This window comes from Peromyscus maniculatus, chromosome 9, assembly GCF_049852395.1.
Source record: "Peromyscus maniculatus bairdii isolate BWxNUB_F1_BW_parent chromosome 9, HU_Pman_BW_mat_3.1, whole genome shotgun sequence".
Lineage (NCBI taxonomy): Eukaryota > Metazoa > Chordata > Mammalia > Rodentia > Cricetidae > Peromyscus > Peromyscus maniculatus.
In genome coordinates this window covers 13,380,623-13,395,868 of record NC_134860.1, presented here as the reverse complement: position 1 = coordinate 13,395,868, position 15,246 = coordinate 13,380,623, and positions in this window count along the sequence as shown.

Below are 15,246 nucleotides of genomic sequence, written 5' to 3'. Positions count from 1 at the left end.
CACTCCCCATGTGAATCTCTGAAGATAGACTTGGTTTATCCAAAGACCCTTTTCTCCATTTATGAGTCATCTCACCGTAACTCTCCATCTAATGTCTATTCTATGTAAAACAGATAAAAGGAACTTCCTCACAGGCTTTTCTGCTCCTCAGCTATAAGCATGGAATTGCTATTTCCAAGATTCTAAAGCATGACTTGTTACTTGACTCATTCGCAGTCAACTTTGGGTCTGCAAATTGCTTCTTTGGTAATATTTCAAGTGACTATAGAATGGATGTTTTCTAGAGCATCATCACATCTCAGATGTCAATAACTACTGTGAAAGGAACACTGGTGTGTACCTGGCTCCCTGGGATCTTGTGGGAGGTCCAGTAGCAAGATGCCACAACCTGCAGAGCTTAAGTGGACACTACAGGTATTCTGGGCCACAGAGTAATTTACTTTGACTGCTTCTTCCATAAATAATACTTGCGTTTAGGAATTTTAAAATGACACACAAAAATAAGATTATTCGCACATACCAACACACTAACCAGTCTGAATTTTTCATAAGCACGCTGTGTCACAGATCGTTTTAAATGACAGGAAACTTAAATTTCCATGATGATTTGTACACATGACAAATGAAGGTAGGTCAAGTGCAAATGTGAGTTGCACTGACAAGGAGTAATACAGTGTATGATGGGTTGTTAATGTACTCATTTGTTTAATTTTGTGACTAATGAGATGTGCATATGAGATGGTCAGAGTCCTGGTAATGGAGCATGCTTTGACTGGATCCAGGGTTGGACAGAGCCCAGGAAGGTGCCCAAGAAAGGACTTGCACCAGCCATGAGCACCCTGTGAAGCCTGGACCTTGTTCTGGCTGCCGTTATTCATTCTGAGAGAGTGGGGCAGTGGGGGAGCTTTTCAGAGCTACCAGGAATTCAAGGGGAAGTCCATGGAGCCATAACTTTCAACACTTAAGAACGATGCAAAAAGTCACCCCATGAAACAACTATAGAAGTACCAAGGCATTGACCCTGGCCAGCTGCTTGAGACACACTGCTATGACATTCTGCTCATAATACATCTTTGTGTTCAATGGTGTGGAAAGCCAAAACAACCCACATCTCAAGAGAATGACAAAATTCCATACACAAGATAATTTCACAGCCAAGCAATGATCTTAAATATTTACCAGAATATTCCCATTATATTCACAGTATTCAAAATACCTGTATTATAACAATTCACAAGCAAGATAGACAGAGGCATTGCAGTCATGCATATGCTTATAGATACCTGTATAAAACAATAACAATAATGGTGGTACAATTTTTAGATAGTTTGCTTTTGTGTCTACACTTTTTTTAGTTGTGAGAGTACTTTCACGGAGAAAAGCTTGTGTGTGTTTTTTAATAAGGTCATTTCTCTAGACATTCAGTAGCTGATCTCCTCAGTCACAGAGTTAATGAGCTATCTGTTTTTAACTTCCTGTAATATGATTGCATTTTAAGTCACTTATGCAGTGACACAGCCGAGGGCCTGTCCACCTGACATCAGAACTCGCACTTAGCTTCATGTATTCATTCCTTGTTTCACTCAGGTTATTGAAGTTGAGAGTGTTGTGTGTAAGAGACAGCTCAACTATGAGTGACAGACTTTCTTCTGAAACTTGGGTCATTTGTTCCCTTGGTGCATACAAGCTGGCCATGGGGAAATTCACCCTACCTTACACCAGCCCGTCTCTGGGTTCTCCTTAAATGGCCTTACTTACTCATCATTGGTTCGGTCCACACCCTCCCAATAGGAGTGCCATAGATGTAAATCGACATTGAGTGGTGATTTCCTGGGTCCCATTCCAAGAGGACTGTTTCTTATTATGTTAACTTCACCTTCATGCCTGGAAGGACAGAATGCATATACATATATACACATATACACATGGACAGGTTTTTAAACAATGGTTTGATGGTGCTAGACACTAGAACATGCCAAGTCGGGGAGTTGGGGCTGTTTGGCTCACAACTCCCATTGGCTGAAGACTTGAGGCTTTTGTGGCTTTGTTCATTGATGCCTGCTGCCGCCCAGGCTTGGATGAGCTGAAGGGCAGACCACCCAATTCTGCTGCCTGGTTCTGAGCCAAGGAGGGAGAGCCCAGTCTTTATGCTCTTTATTTATGCCAACCAGAGTTGGTCTGTCCAGCTTTCAGCAGCATGATGCCTGCTTAGAGCTTCCTTCTTGAACTGGTTTACTGACTGCATACTATGAAGCAATAGAGGAGCAATGCAGGCTACCCTGCTAAAACTGAAGCCACTATTGACTTATTTTGTGGCAGCTATTCTCCTGTTACCATTTCTATACTCGCTGGCCAGCGGCCAGTCTCACCAGCATCTCTCTAGTATCTGCTAAGTGCAAATGAAATTCTTGCAATTATTTTTCTCTGCCCGAGAAAATGGATGTTTTCCTTTCTTTTGGAACAAGCTCTAGTTCTTTCACTCAACAGACTAAGTGTGACAAAGTCAAATCTCAAAGATAGGTGCCTTACCCATGTATACTCACTGTTTTGTCCTTTGCTTGGTCTCATGGGAAGAAGCGATTTCTGCAGGGCCAGGTGTGTGCATGTGGATGGCTTCACCGGGGTCTGGGGCTGAGGAAGTGACCAAGAAAAGCTCTCTCTTCCCTCTTCTGTCTGAAGGCAAAGAAGATAGAGTATTCTGGATGCCTTTTAACTGTGTGGTCTGAGCTTTCTCCAGCATTTGAGTAGTCTCATCAGGTCAGAGGATTGTGCTCAGTTTTCCTCAGTACTTTATACTGTACATTGTATATTATTTGAAAATTAGGCATCTTTCAGACAAGGTATTATTCCCTGGGTCCATCCTCCTCCCCAGACTCATTGGAGGGAAGATTAATCATCTTTATGTAGGTTTGTTACCAAAGCTACCTGTTCTCATTTTATACTTTTATTTTTTTCCCTGAGCTGATAAGTCAGTGCTACATATATATATATATATATATATGTAGGTTTCTTATCAAGGTTTTGAAAAGATCCAAGGGAAAAATTGTGGTCTTATTGAACTTGTACTTATTTTATGTGCATAACATATGTTTACATATGATTTACAGCATATTAGGCATTGTAAGTTATCTTGGAGTCACAAAGTACTTGAGGGGATGTGTATAGGTTATATGTCAGCAGTATGCAATTTTACTTAAGGAATTTGAGCACCCATGTATTTAGGTATCTTCAAGAGCCCTAGAACCAATCTCCCTCAGACACCAAAAGACAACTGTACTTCACTGAGTCATATTTTACAAATATAATTTAACCTGTCCAAGTATACAGTTTGAAGACATCATAGTAAGTTTACTAGCCCTCATTACAAATTAATTTTAGGATATTTCTATCACTTAGTAAAGACCTATATACTCATTTATTAAATGCCTCCTCTTTCCTGGCAGATACCATAAACCTCCTTTTTGTGTGTGTACATTTTACTGTATTTTTATATAAATAGCACCATACAGAGTGTAGTATCTTACATCAGACTTCTTCCATTTAGCAAGTCCTAGCAACTGGCAGTTCTTTTCTTTCCTTACTAAATCATATCCCATTGTATGGGCATACACAATTTTTCTATCCATTCACCAACTGAGAGGCATTTACTTCTTTTCCATTTGGGGCTATTATGGATAGAGATCCCAATAACACCCAGGATTAGACTTTTATATGGATATACTTTCTTTTCTCTTGGTGTATACTTATGAGTGGAATTGCTGGGCTGTGTGATACATTTATGTTGAATCTCTCAAGAAGCTGTCAAACTATTTTCCAAAGTGAGTGCACAATTTAGTATCCCTACAAGAAGTACTTGATGGTCCCTATTCCTCTATTTCCTTGCCAAGACTTGTCACTGTGGTTTCTTTCTTTTCTTTTTTTTTTTTAGTACATCCATTCCACTGAGTGTGAAGTGGTGCCAGATTATGGCTTTGTATTTTCATTTTTTCTAATAACTGATGTGTCCAGCATCTTTCTGTGTTGTCATTATCTATTCATTTATAGCCTTTGGTGACAGGTATGTCTGCATCTTTGTGTTTTCTTATGGGGATTTTTATTACTAAAGTGTGAAGATGTGCTGTAAGTGCTAGATTCAAGCCACTTATCAGATATGTACTTGGTACAATATTTTCTCCCAGATGGTGACTTATCTTCATATCTTAGGAAGCACAAATGTTTAAATCTTGATAAGGCCAAATATAATCTTTACATTTACCTTATTGCTCCTTTGATGTCATACCTGAATTATTGCCAAGGCCAAGATCTTGAAGATTGTCTTCTGTGACTTCTTGTAGCAGTATTGCTGGACTCCTGCATGAAGCCTGTGCTTCATCCAAGATGGTTTTGGTATCCAGTATGAAGTAAAATCATCTGCATATGACTATCATTTTACATTTGTTAAAGGCCTCGCCTTGGCACCTGCACTGGAAATCAATTGAGTGTAAGGAGAATAATTTGTTTCTGTAAAGTGAGGTCGGTCCTAGGATTCTTTGTGTTCTTGTGTCCATTCCTACTGTTCATAATGATGGCATTAGAAGCATAGATGTTAGGAAGGAAGTCCTCCCTTGGCAGTCAAGGATGTTTTGGCCATTCACTGTCTTTTATAGTTCTGTGTAAATTTGGGGATCATTTTGTCAAGTTCCTCAAAAGCACACAGGATTTCAGTAAGGACAGCAAGTGTCTACTGTGTTTGGGTTGAATTATCATGTTAACATGACTGATTTTTGAGTCTTCTGCTCTACAACATGAACTGTCTGTCTCTCTCTTCAGTCACTTCTGTTTCATAATTGTCAGGGTACAGATGTTACATTTCTGCATTTCTTTCCAAATATGTGACTCTTTGATGCTACTGTGGGTGAAATTGTATCGCTCTTTTCATTTTTAGATTTCAGGTTGCTCAGCATTTGTATACAGAGATGCAATTGATTGCTATATAAGGATCTCCTACTGAGATTGTGCTGAGTTCTCAGTTTTAACAATGTTATTATGGGCCTCCTGGGGTTGTCTGCTTACAGGATTATGTCTCTGAAGACATCGAGGTACCTTTTCTTTTCAGCGTGGATGCCCCTTTGTCATCTTGCTTAAGTGTCTGATTGCACGAACCGCTTTTATCCTGTGACTGAGCATGCTAAAACTGGACACCTTGGGAGACCCACTGGCTTGCCATAAAGACTTGCCTAGGAAAATTACTGCTGTGGCTCAAAGCAGCCTCCCACCTTGGCAGGACAGGCAAAGCTCCGGCTTGCTCTCAGAGGCTGTCATAGGGATTCAAGGGCACAGTGTGAGGTGTCTGGGCCACTTGTATTTGGAACCATGCGTAGTTCAGGAAACCTCACTAATCATGGAATGTCCTGTGCCTACCTTCTTTTCTCCAGCACACATTTTTTTTTTTTTTGAGACAGGCTTTCTCTGTGTAGCTTTGCGCCTTTCCTGGAACTCACTTGGTAGCCCAGGCTGGCCTCGAACTCACAAAGATCCACCTGCCTCTGCCTCCCGAGTGCTGGGATTAAAGGCATGCGCCACCACCTCCCGGCTCTCCAGCACACATTTTATAGCAGAAGACAATAGTGGGCCCCAAATAGTGCCCTGGAAATGGTTTAATAACATTTATCTTATCTCTTATCCATGAGGGAAATAGTGACACTTAGGAATGCAGCCAGAGCATTTGGAAGGCTCAGCTTTTAGACTTCCAGACTATCTACGGCTTTAGATAAATGCTCCCATAAAAGCATTCAGTATCTGGTGTCTAGCTCAAACACACACACACACACACACACACACACACACACACACACACACACACACGAGAGAGAGAGAGAGAGAGAGAGAGAGAGAGAGAGAGAGACAGACAAACACAGAGACACAGAGACACAGAGACACAGACAGAGAGACCTAGACAGAGAGACAGAGAGACATAGACAGAGAGAGACAGAGAGAGGTACCAATTAAGAGATAGAGAATGGATGGGATGCTATTTGTTATGGGTGCTTCAGGAGAGGGTTAAATTGCTTTTAGTGGGAAGACTTAGCCTGAGGGAGGTGGGATTTAAAGAAAGAATATTCTATATAATTTTAATATTGTTCTCCAGCTGTGAACTTTTTTTTGCAACATGAGGAGTGAAATACACCAAAACAAAGTATATGGTTGAAAACTGCAGAAAACAGTTTCAAAGGCAGCCTGGCCTTTGGGGATTCTAATTGTCAGGGTACAGAGCTGGCAGTCCTGTGGGTGCAGACTACAAAGGAAGAAGCCACTATTGTGGTCCTAGGTAGAGGCGAGTGAGTGGAGAGCCTGGTGACCAAGAAGGACTTACAGAGTTAAGCCTGTACCAGTGTGCACATCGTGAGTGGAGACTGGAAGCCCGTGTTTGTTAGGACTGATGCTGTGTGCACTGGACAAAGCATGTTTTCTTATGCTTTCTTAGAAACTTGTGGGATCAGAAACACATTCTGCATGGTGAAACTCAACTCGTAACGATAGCTGCTTGCTTCTCCAGCTTGGTTCATTGGATCGTATGATTCCATGTTAATTCTAGGATTATTTTGGCAAGTTTGGCGAGACAGTATGCTGGAACTTTGATGAGGACCATGAGTAATCTCTGCAATGTGGGGAGAAATGAGGGTGCAGCCTGGTCACAAGTGCCTTTCTTCATCGTCCACTTCCCTGGCTCCTTTCTCCTCAGGCTCTCTCCCCAGGGAACCTCAGGGCCCACACCAACCCTATCACCTTGGTACATAGACCAGTCTACGGGTTATCTAGAAGTCACAGAAACATCTCCAGCACACTGGTAAAGTACTCAAAGAGCTCGGTGAGGTTTGTGGTGACAGTGACTTGGGTGTGAGGGACAGTGGGGGATGATCCCAATGTGTCTGGTGGTCTCAGCTTCATATTGTAGATGTAATCAATCGTCTTTTTAAAATAAGAAACACAGAGCCAATGTAAAAGAGAAAGCCGAGAGGTCAGAGCTCAGAGATAAAATCTTACCTCCTGCAGTGCTCCTAGCTTCCCCGAGAGAGGGAGGTACTTCCTGTGTCTCTGTTTAAATAATCTTTCTGTTCTGCCTTCTCATTGGTTGTAAACCCAACCACATGACTGCCTCATCACTGCCTGTAAGTACCGCCCTCCAGGTCTTAAAGGCATATGTCTCCAATACTGGCTGTATCCCTGAACACACAGAAATCTACCTAGCTCTTCTAACCACCATGCTCTTGCTATGGCTCTAATAGCTCTGACCCCAGGGCAACTTTATTTATTAACATAAAATTAAAATAACATTTCAGTACAAATAAAATATCACCACATCATATACTGCTATCTCATCTTTACAAGAGTCCTGCAATGTAGGCCCTAGCACCTCCATTTTGCAGGGAGGACACTTGAGCTCAGGTAAGTTAAGTAACCTGCCAGAGCTCACAACTATTAAATAGCACAATAGAGGTAAAAGTGAGTTCTCTGCTGCAGAATCCTTGTCCTTAGTCACAGAACTTCTGTGACCTCTCAAGGTGCATTTCATTTCAGTTCCATTTTGCAATAGCACCTCCTCTTTGGCATATAACTACAGTTCTGGGGAATAAAATCACCTGCCTGAAGTCATTCAGTAACCAAATAAGCCCTAGTGGAGTTGGAGCCTGGTGTCTTCTATTATATAATGCTTCCACCTAGCGGTCAAATTGGCAAACAACTTCCATATGCATGCATACTGTGTCTGTTCCCCAAAATGATTTGCAGTTTCTTGACTTTTCCGAATCAGAACCATTCCAAGAGATGTAAAACTAGAGCCTGGGAACCAGGTCAATCTCTTCAGTAAGAGTAGATATATACCCGTGTTTCCTGGCCTCCAAAGCAAATATGGAAGCAGACATCCCATTGCCTGCACTGCCCAGTGAAAAGGAGGACAGTTTATAATGGTTTCTGTCTTGGAATTAAGTAGTAGATCAACAACAGCACCGAGGGCACTGGGTGTGGATACTGATTTACCCAAAGAGCCAGTGTAGGCTCTTGATTTAACTTCTAGAAGAGCCATGGTCCAGCCTGGTCCCTCTTTCCCGGGACAGTCAGTCTTGAGATGGGAACACCCTGTAATTTGGGCTCAGTTATGTTCCAAAGGCAGCACTGAGGGTCTAGCACCATGTGGCTTGACTTAGTGGCTGACCGTCGTGCTCTGTGCCATGGATCAAAGATGAACACGGGTTTTTGCTCTTGTGACATGTGATGGAATCAAAGCTGCTCTGAACTGAGATGTCTTAGAATTGTAAAATCTACACCACGTCTTTAATCAAAATCAAGTTAAAATATCCCATTTGTAATTTTGAATCATTACATTTGGAAGTATATTATTTCATATTAGATTATTAGAGTGAATTTCACTTCTCATATTTTAAATGTGACTTCTTAAAAATTTTACAGTTGTATAAGCAGCTGGGCATGTCGACGTGTATCTGTAATTATGGCTTTTGTGAGGCTGAAGTAATAGCATCACAAGTTTGAGGCCAGACTGGAAAACACAGCAAGATCCTGCCTCATAAACAAAATACAGCAAAACATCACACATATGACACAGACAACATAAAACAAAACAATAAAACAAACACAAAGCAAAACGCAAACCTGACTGATACTGTATTTCTTTGCCTTTAAGAAATGTTGCATTTATTCTTTCTGTCTCTGTCTGTCTGTCTTGTTACACACACACACACACACACACACACACACATGCGCGCGCGTGCGCGCGCGCGTGCATGCATGTGCATGTTTGAGCAAGTGCGGAGGTCAGAGGAGAATTTGAGGCAGTCGGTTCTCTCTTTCGACCGTGTGGTCCCAGGGAGGGGACTCAGGGTGTCAGGCTTGCCTGAAGAGCTTTTACCTGCTGAGCCACCGGTCCGTGGCTCTGAGTCTGTTAGCATTGGTTCCAGTGATTTGGCAGCCTCCTTCTATGCTCAGAGAGATGGTGAAGTAGACTGGGCAAGGTCTGCACACAAAGCCTAAGTGCTTTCCCAAAGTTCTTACTGTAGATGTGAGGGCGGGGCAGCACTTTGCCCTTAATCTTCAGATTCTGGCTAGCTTGGGAGATTCTGAGATGTCTTCAGTGAACTACAAGCTGGGTGAGAGAACTTGGCTGCAGTAGTCACTGTCTCAAATCCTGCTCTGTGCATGGGGACATTTGATTCTTTGTGTATCAATAGCCCAGGGGTAGACAGGTTAGAAAGGAAGGGTATCATCGATTGACTGGAAGAAAGAGGGAAAGCAAGTGTGTTTTTCTGGAGTCCAGCATGAGCAGACGGGTCCCTTTTGAATAGGGTTCTGCCGTCTCTCCCGTTGAGTATCATTTACTCCGGCAGTAGGCAGGCCTGGGCACCCGAGTCTGGACTTAATTGTCTGTATTTGCTTTGCTTGTTGTCCGCCATTGTTAGCCTTCAGAGGCCAATCTTTGCAAGCTTCCTTTGGCTCCTAGGGAAGGCTGGAAACAGTCAAGTAAAATGCCCTTTATGTTACCCAAATCTCAATAACACACATGTAGCCTGTGTTTCCAAGCACATGGGGATAGCCTCCACCAACCCAGTCAAGCTATTATCCTTGGTATTATGTTCCCTCTGCATTGTGTGTTATAGTATTAAGAGTCAGTTCCCCAGACATTTCAGCTGCTCTTCTCTGGCTGTACCATTTATGTTATCAAACTCAGCAGGCTTTTTTTTTGCCTGCTCTAGGTGATAACTGAGTGGAGCAAAATTCCTGGAGAAAGTTTTTGACATTTGTCTTACTGTTCTGTTGCTGTGATAAGACACCATGACTGAGACAACTATAGAAGAGTTTATTTGGGTCTTATGTTTTTACAGGGTTAGAGTCTATGAACATGCTGGAGGAGAGCATGACATCAGGCAGTCAGGCATGGTGACAGAGCAGTAGCTAAGAGCTCACATCTTGATCTACAAGTGGGAGGCAGAGAGAAGGATGTTGGGAATCACATGAGTATTTTGAAACCTCAAAGGCCACCCCCTTTCACCTCAGTCTCTGAGGTACATTCCTAGCCTTTATTTATTCTTAATGCACCTTACAGTGTACTCTAGTTCTTAGGTAGAATGGGGTCTGGTAATGGCCACTTAAGTGATCAAAGGTGTGTGGTCCTGCCACACTGAGACTGTCATTCAGTATGAGCTCATCAGAGTACATATAGATGGGATCAGGTGTATGTGCAGTCTTTTCTTGGGGTCCCATGCAGGGAAGGTATGATGGCTATTCTTGATTACATATAGAATTAACTAAAACCCAAATGGCTGGGCACACCTGTGAGGTTTTTTCTAACTAAATCCTTTGAAGTGGAAGACCTACATCTAATCTGGGTCTTTGAGGTGGGAAGATCCACTTTTAATCTGGGATGCACCTTCTGCTGGCAGCTTATATACAGGACATGTAAGAAGGCAGTCACTGTTGGATTAGCTGGACCACAGCCAGTAAATAAATCCACATATGCACATATATTCCATAGATAGACTCATATATATATATATGTCTATATTCCCATATATATACACATCCACACATATAAGTGTGTGTGTGTGTGTGTGTGTGTGTGTGTGTGTGTGTGTGTTTTCTTTAAGTTCTGTTACTCTAGAGAACTATGACTAATACAGAAGGAAATGTAGACATTACTCCACTGGGAATGCACAGGACTCCCTGAAGGTTTGGTCTTGTGGCAACTTTCGTAAATCTGAATTTCCGTGATTGGTTTTGAATGTCCCCCATAGTGTGCAGAGGACACAGCCTCAGAGCAAGGTGGCTGGCTAATGGTTGGCACTTACTAAGCTCTGGAATAAAAGTAGCTAGATCGCAAACTCTGTTTTGCTACCTATTCCCGTTCTCGGAGCTGCACTTCAGGGCAGCGCTGGAGGGGCCTTGCATATGACTCAGATTACGGCTCTCGAGAGAGAATCAGTTACTCCTGATCCATTGAGTCTTTCCTGAGCTTCCAAAAGAGAACTTTGGGGTACAGGAGTCTGGACTGTGCCACTTGCAGCCTTCCCTGTAGGAAGGGGACACAACAAGAAATTCAGTTTTGCTAAGGGTCTCTCAACAATTCAAGGAAGAAGTGTCCAGGGGGCGTCTAGGTCTTTTTCCTTCTGCTCCAGGCAGGGCTTCCTTCCCTCAAACCGTGGTCAGACATGCGTTCCCAGGCACGGCCACACGAGGGCGCGCGGCTCACTCTTTGAAGCAGTCTTCAGTTGCTCTCAGGTTTTAAGAGAGGCCGGCAGTGAGGTGACTTTTCCCAGCTTACTGGCGGGTCCTTTGGTGTTGGTGGAGGTCTGAAAAGGTCCTGCTGCAGACAACTCTATTTCCAAGCAATAGAGCAGTTGGTTGGTCTGTAAAAATGGCAACAGCATCCTACCTTCAGGATGGTTGAGTCACACAACACTGGCCCCTTTTAGGCCTTCTCAAATGCAAGGAGAACGGGAGGTGCTGGCAGCCAGGTCCTTGGGATGACTGATGGCCCTCCAGACTGATGGCCCTCCAGACTGTGGAGAGTGGCTGTGGCATGTGGCTTCCAGGCCAATGTGATGTGCTGGCCACATCTCCTGGTATACATTGTCCCTACACGTGCCCCTTTTCATTCGTCTTTGGGAGGGAAACTTTGCCTTTGGAGAAGGATTCCTAGGCCTGGGTCCTGCCCTTAGAGTCAGGGAACCAGTAGGGTCCCGCTCCGCGTTCCCAGGCACTCACCCAGCGACAGGCTGGCAGACCTCAGGGCTTTAGTGGGTTGGTAGGATGGGGACCAGCTAAATAATGGCCTCCAGCCCCGAGTCCTTGCTATCTGCGGTTCATGTGTGGGGTCTGTGACTGCACACAAACCAAGGCACGGTAGTCCTCAGCTGGAAATTTGAGGAGTATGCTTATACCAGCCGTAAATGGCAGAGCAGGGAGCTGCCACCCACTATTAATCAGGAGTGGAGACTTGGGACCCAGGTGCTGGTGGTGAACTCTGTCTGTCCTCATTTCCTGTCTGCCGTATTCCCTAGGCCTGGCAGCACGACTTGGGCAGGAGCTCTTTGCAAGGTGCCTGGGGCAGTTCAGGCTGAGAGAGAGAAAGCTTCGGAGAAATTGTTTTCTTTCCCTCCCCTTCACGAACCAGTGACCATGGGCTACTGCCCAGGGCCTGCTGACCAGGGCAACCCAAAGGGGATTTTGTTTGTTTGTTTTGTAAATGAAATTCTAGGGTGACCACTTTGCAAGTATAGAGTGCTTTCTCTCTGTGTGCTCCTGTGTTGAACTCATTTCTAATGCCAGGGATTATGGGATGGCAACCACAGTAATCCTAGCCTTCATGAAGCTTATGTTCTGGCACAGAAACAAATGAGTATATGAATACGCTATTAAAGGTACTTTGGCCTGTCCACAAGCATAGGAGATGAGGGGCAGGGTGTGTGTTGTGTGTCCAAATGTGTTATGTTCAGGCTGTGTGTTTGTGAGAGGTATGTGGCTGATTCTGCCTTTGATCTAGGACCCAGGATGGGAATTATGCAATAGATGCTATTTCACTGACCACCCACCCAAGGGTTGGGAACCAGGAGACCCATGCTCTTATCCATGACAACCAGGGCTAATGGGATACACTGGCAGGTGATGTGCATATGGGGATCATTCCCAGGGGTCCTCGGAATTCTGAGAACTGCATCTGTAGAAAAATGCTCAATTATGGTCTAGAAATTTCCAGAGATTGAGATGCCTGTAAAAACAAGGCCACCCGTGCATTGAGATGAGCAATTACATAAAGGTGAGTGTCCTCAGGATGGTGGGCAGCAGGTTACAGTTGCAATACCTTGAACAGACAACACCCAGAATGTAGGATTTTGGAGAATAGGCAGAAACGCTTGAATTTGAACATTTAATCGGCTTTATGTCCCAGAATGAGTTCTGCCAGCAGGGGGAGCTGCAGGGCCACCAGGTAGGCACCAAGTGCCTCTTCCATAATTCCTGATACAGGATCTTGCCAGCTGTCTTCTATGGAGTTACTGCCTGGCACCCTTGAAAGTCAAGCCTCCTGCCCAGGACAGCTCTACCTCCTCTGATGTCCTTTATGCACAAGCATCTTCCTTTTTATGATGGAGTTAAGAGCTTAGTTTCCCTAGCCAGTGACCTCTGAAGCTGCCATTTTGTTCTAATCTGACCCAGACTTTCCTGGCTCTAGCACCCAGAGTCCCATTTCCAGAGAGGCCTCCAGGCCTGGGCGAGTATGGGGGATGGGTTACTAAGTTGCCTGGTGACAGTGGCTACACCTTGAGAGGACCAGCCACCCTCCTCAAGCCTATGCTTGTCCTTCTGCCTGTGACCTGTGGGTAATCCCCAGCACTGCTTATAGGATGCTGCTTCTGCCAGAGCAGTACACTTGGCTGGACTGAAACCTGATGGAAACCAAGGCTGTGAGGTCACCAGTGGCTGTTCTCCCCTGGGCTCGCAGATGTAGGACTTTGAGCTCTGAGTTCTGACAAGCCTCAATTCAAATCTGCTGTGTGACCACGAGGAAGCGACCTAAGCTCTCTGAGCCTCGATAGGCTTGTGATGCTGAAGCTGTTGGAGGTGGCCACACCTGCCCCATCCTTCCTGAAAAGTTCCTGTGCTGTGTCTCATGCAGGGTCTTACCTCCCAAGCCTCTGTCCAGGGGTCCGCTCAGTCTCATTGCTCTAGGAAGTGCAAGCTGAGCTCTTTCTGTGACAGGTACCCTGTGCTCCTCCCCGACTCTTCCATCCCACAGTTAGACTGCTACATGGGAGAATATATCTTCATGGGGGAGATTTGTCTGTCACATGGCTTCAGCATTCACACTGCTAAAGAGCTTTAGCTTCTTGTTTCTCCAGCTCTGTACTCTACGGGAACTTCTTAGATTTTTTCTATCAAAGCCTTCCCCTGTAGTGAGTCTTTGTCTGTTCCGTCACTCAGCTCCCAAATAATGACACAGAGACTTCTTATTAATTATGAAAGCTTGGCCTATAGCTTAGGCTTGTTCCTAACTAGCTCTTATAACTTAAATTAACTTAAATCAACCCATTTATATTAATCTACATTCTGTCACCTCTCTTCCATCTTATATCTCCTGTTTCCTCTCCTTGTGTCCTGGTTTCTTCTGCATGCCTAAATTTCTCCTCTTCCTTTCTTTCTCTTCCCAGAAGTCCACTTATCCCCTCCTGCCTAGCTATTGGCTGTTCAGCTTTTTATTACACGAATTACAGCAATACATTTTCACACAGTAACACAGTATACAAATATCCCACAACAGTCCCCTCCTTAATTCTGGCAGTTCCTGAACCAGAACGCAGGCTTTGCTGGTTAGGAACAGAAATCAGCTTCCCTGTGAAGAACAAGTCCTCACTTTCTCCCTGGCTGTCTGTATCACCCAGTGGGAACCCCATGGGTCCCTCAGGACCTGGATGTGTTGTTAGAGGAGGGCAGATCTAGACACTTGGACTGTGGAGATGAGTAGGTTGCATCCTGCGTCATGTGTGAACAGGCAAGTAAAGCTGTGGTTTTGGTGGGACTGTAAGTTTGAGTTCCCCTGTAGATTTTTTATACATGTATATGTGTATGTTTTCCTAAGTGAATGTACATGCATGTGTGTGAGAGCATGTGTGCAATTTTCTAGGCAGGTTTACAGTCGTTTGTTTGTTTGCTTGTTTTCAAGCATGGTCTCATGCCCTTAAATTCAACTTTTGATACTCCTGCCCCTATCTTTCAAGTACAGGGACTTCAGCCCTGTGGCACCGTGCCCAGTTTTATGAAGTGATGAGGATAAAACACAGGACTCTCTGCACACCAATGCAACGCTCTCCATGCTGAGCTGGACCTCCAGCCCTCAGACATCCAAGCTGAGCTGAATCCCCAGCCCTAAGACATCCAAGCATTTCTGTGGGAACAGGTCATGCCATGTGTGATACGTGAGCCACGTGTGTGGCTCCAGGATGTCAGTAGCTACAACACAGCAGGCAGTTTCTATTCCTCATTCTGCTTGATGTCACGAGCTGGCTCTGAGTTGTCTAGAGTTCTCACTGGCCTCTTTGTCTTTCTGAGGACTCAGTGGGGCTTGCTGGTAGGTGTCTGGCTTTAGTCTGGGCGCTGCTGGTTGCCTCATCTCAGGGAGTGGGGCCAGAGCCAGGGAAGAGCCCAGTGCTCAGGGCTGAGCTGACCCACTTCAGTGCTCTTTCTTGGGACACTGACACCCACTTA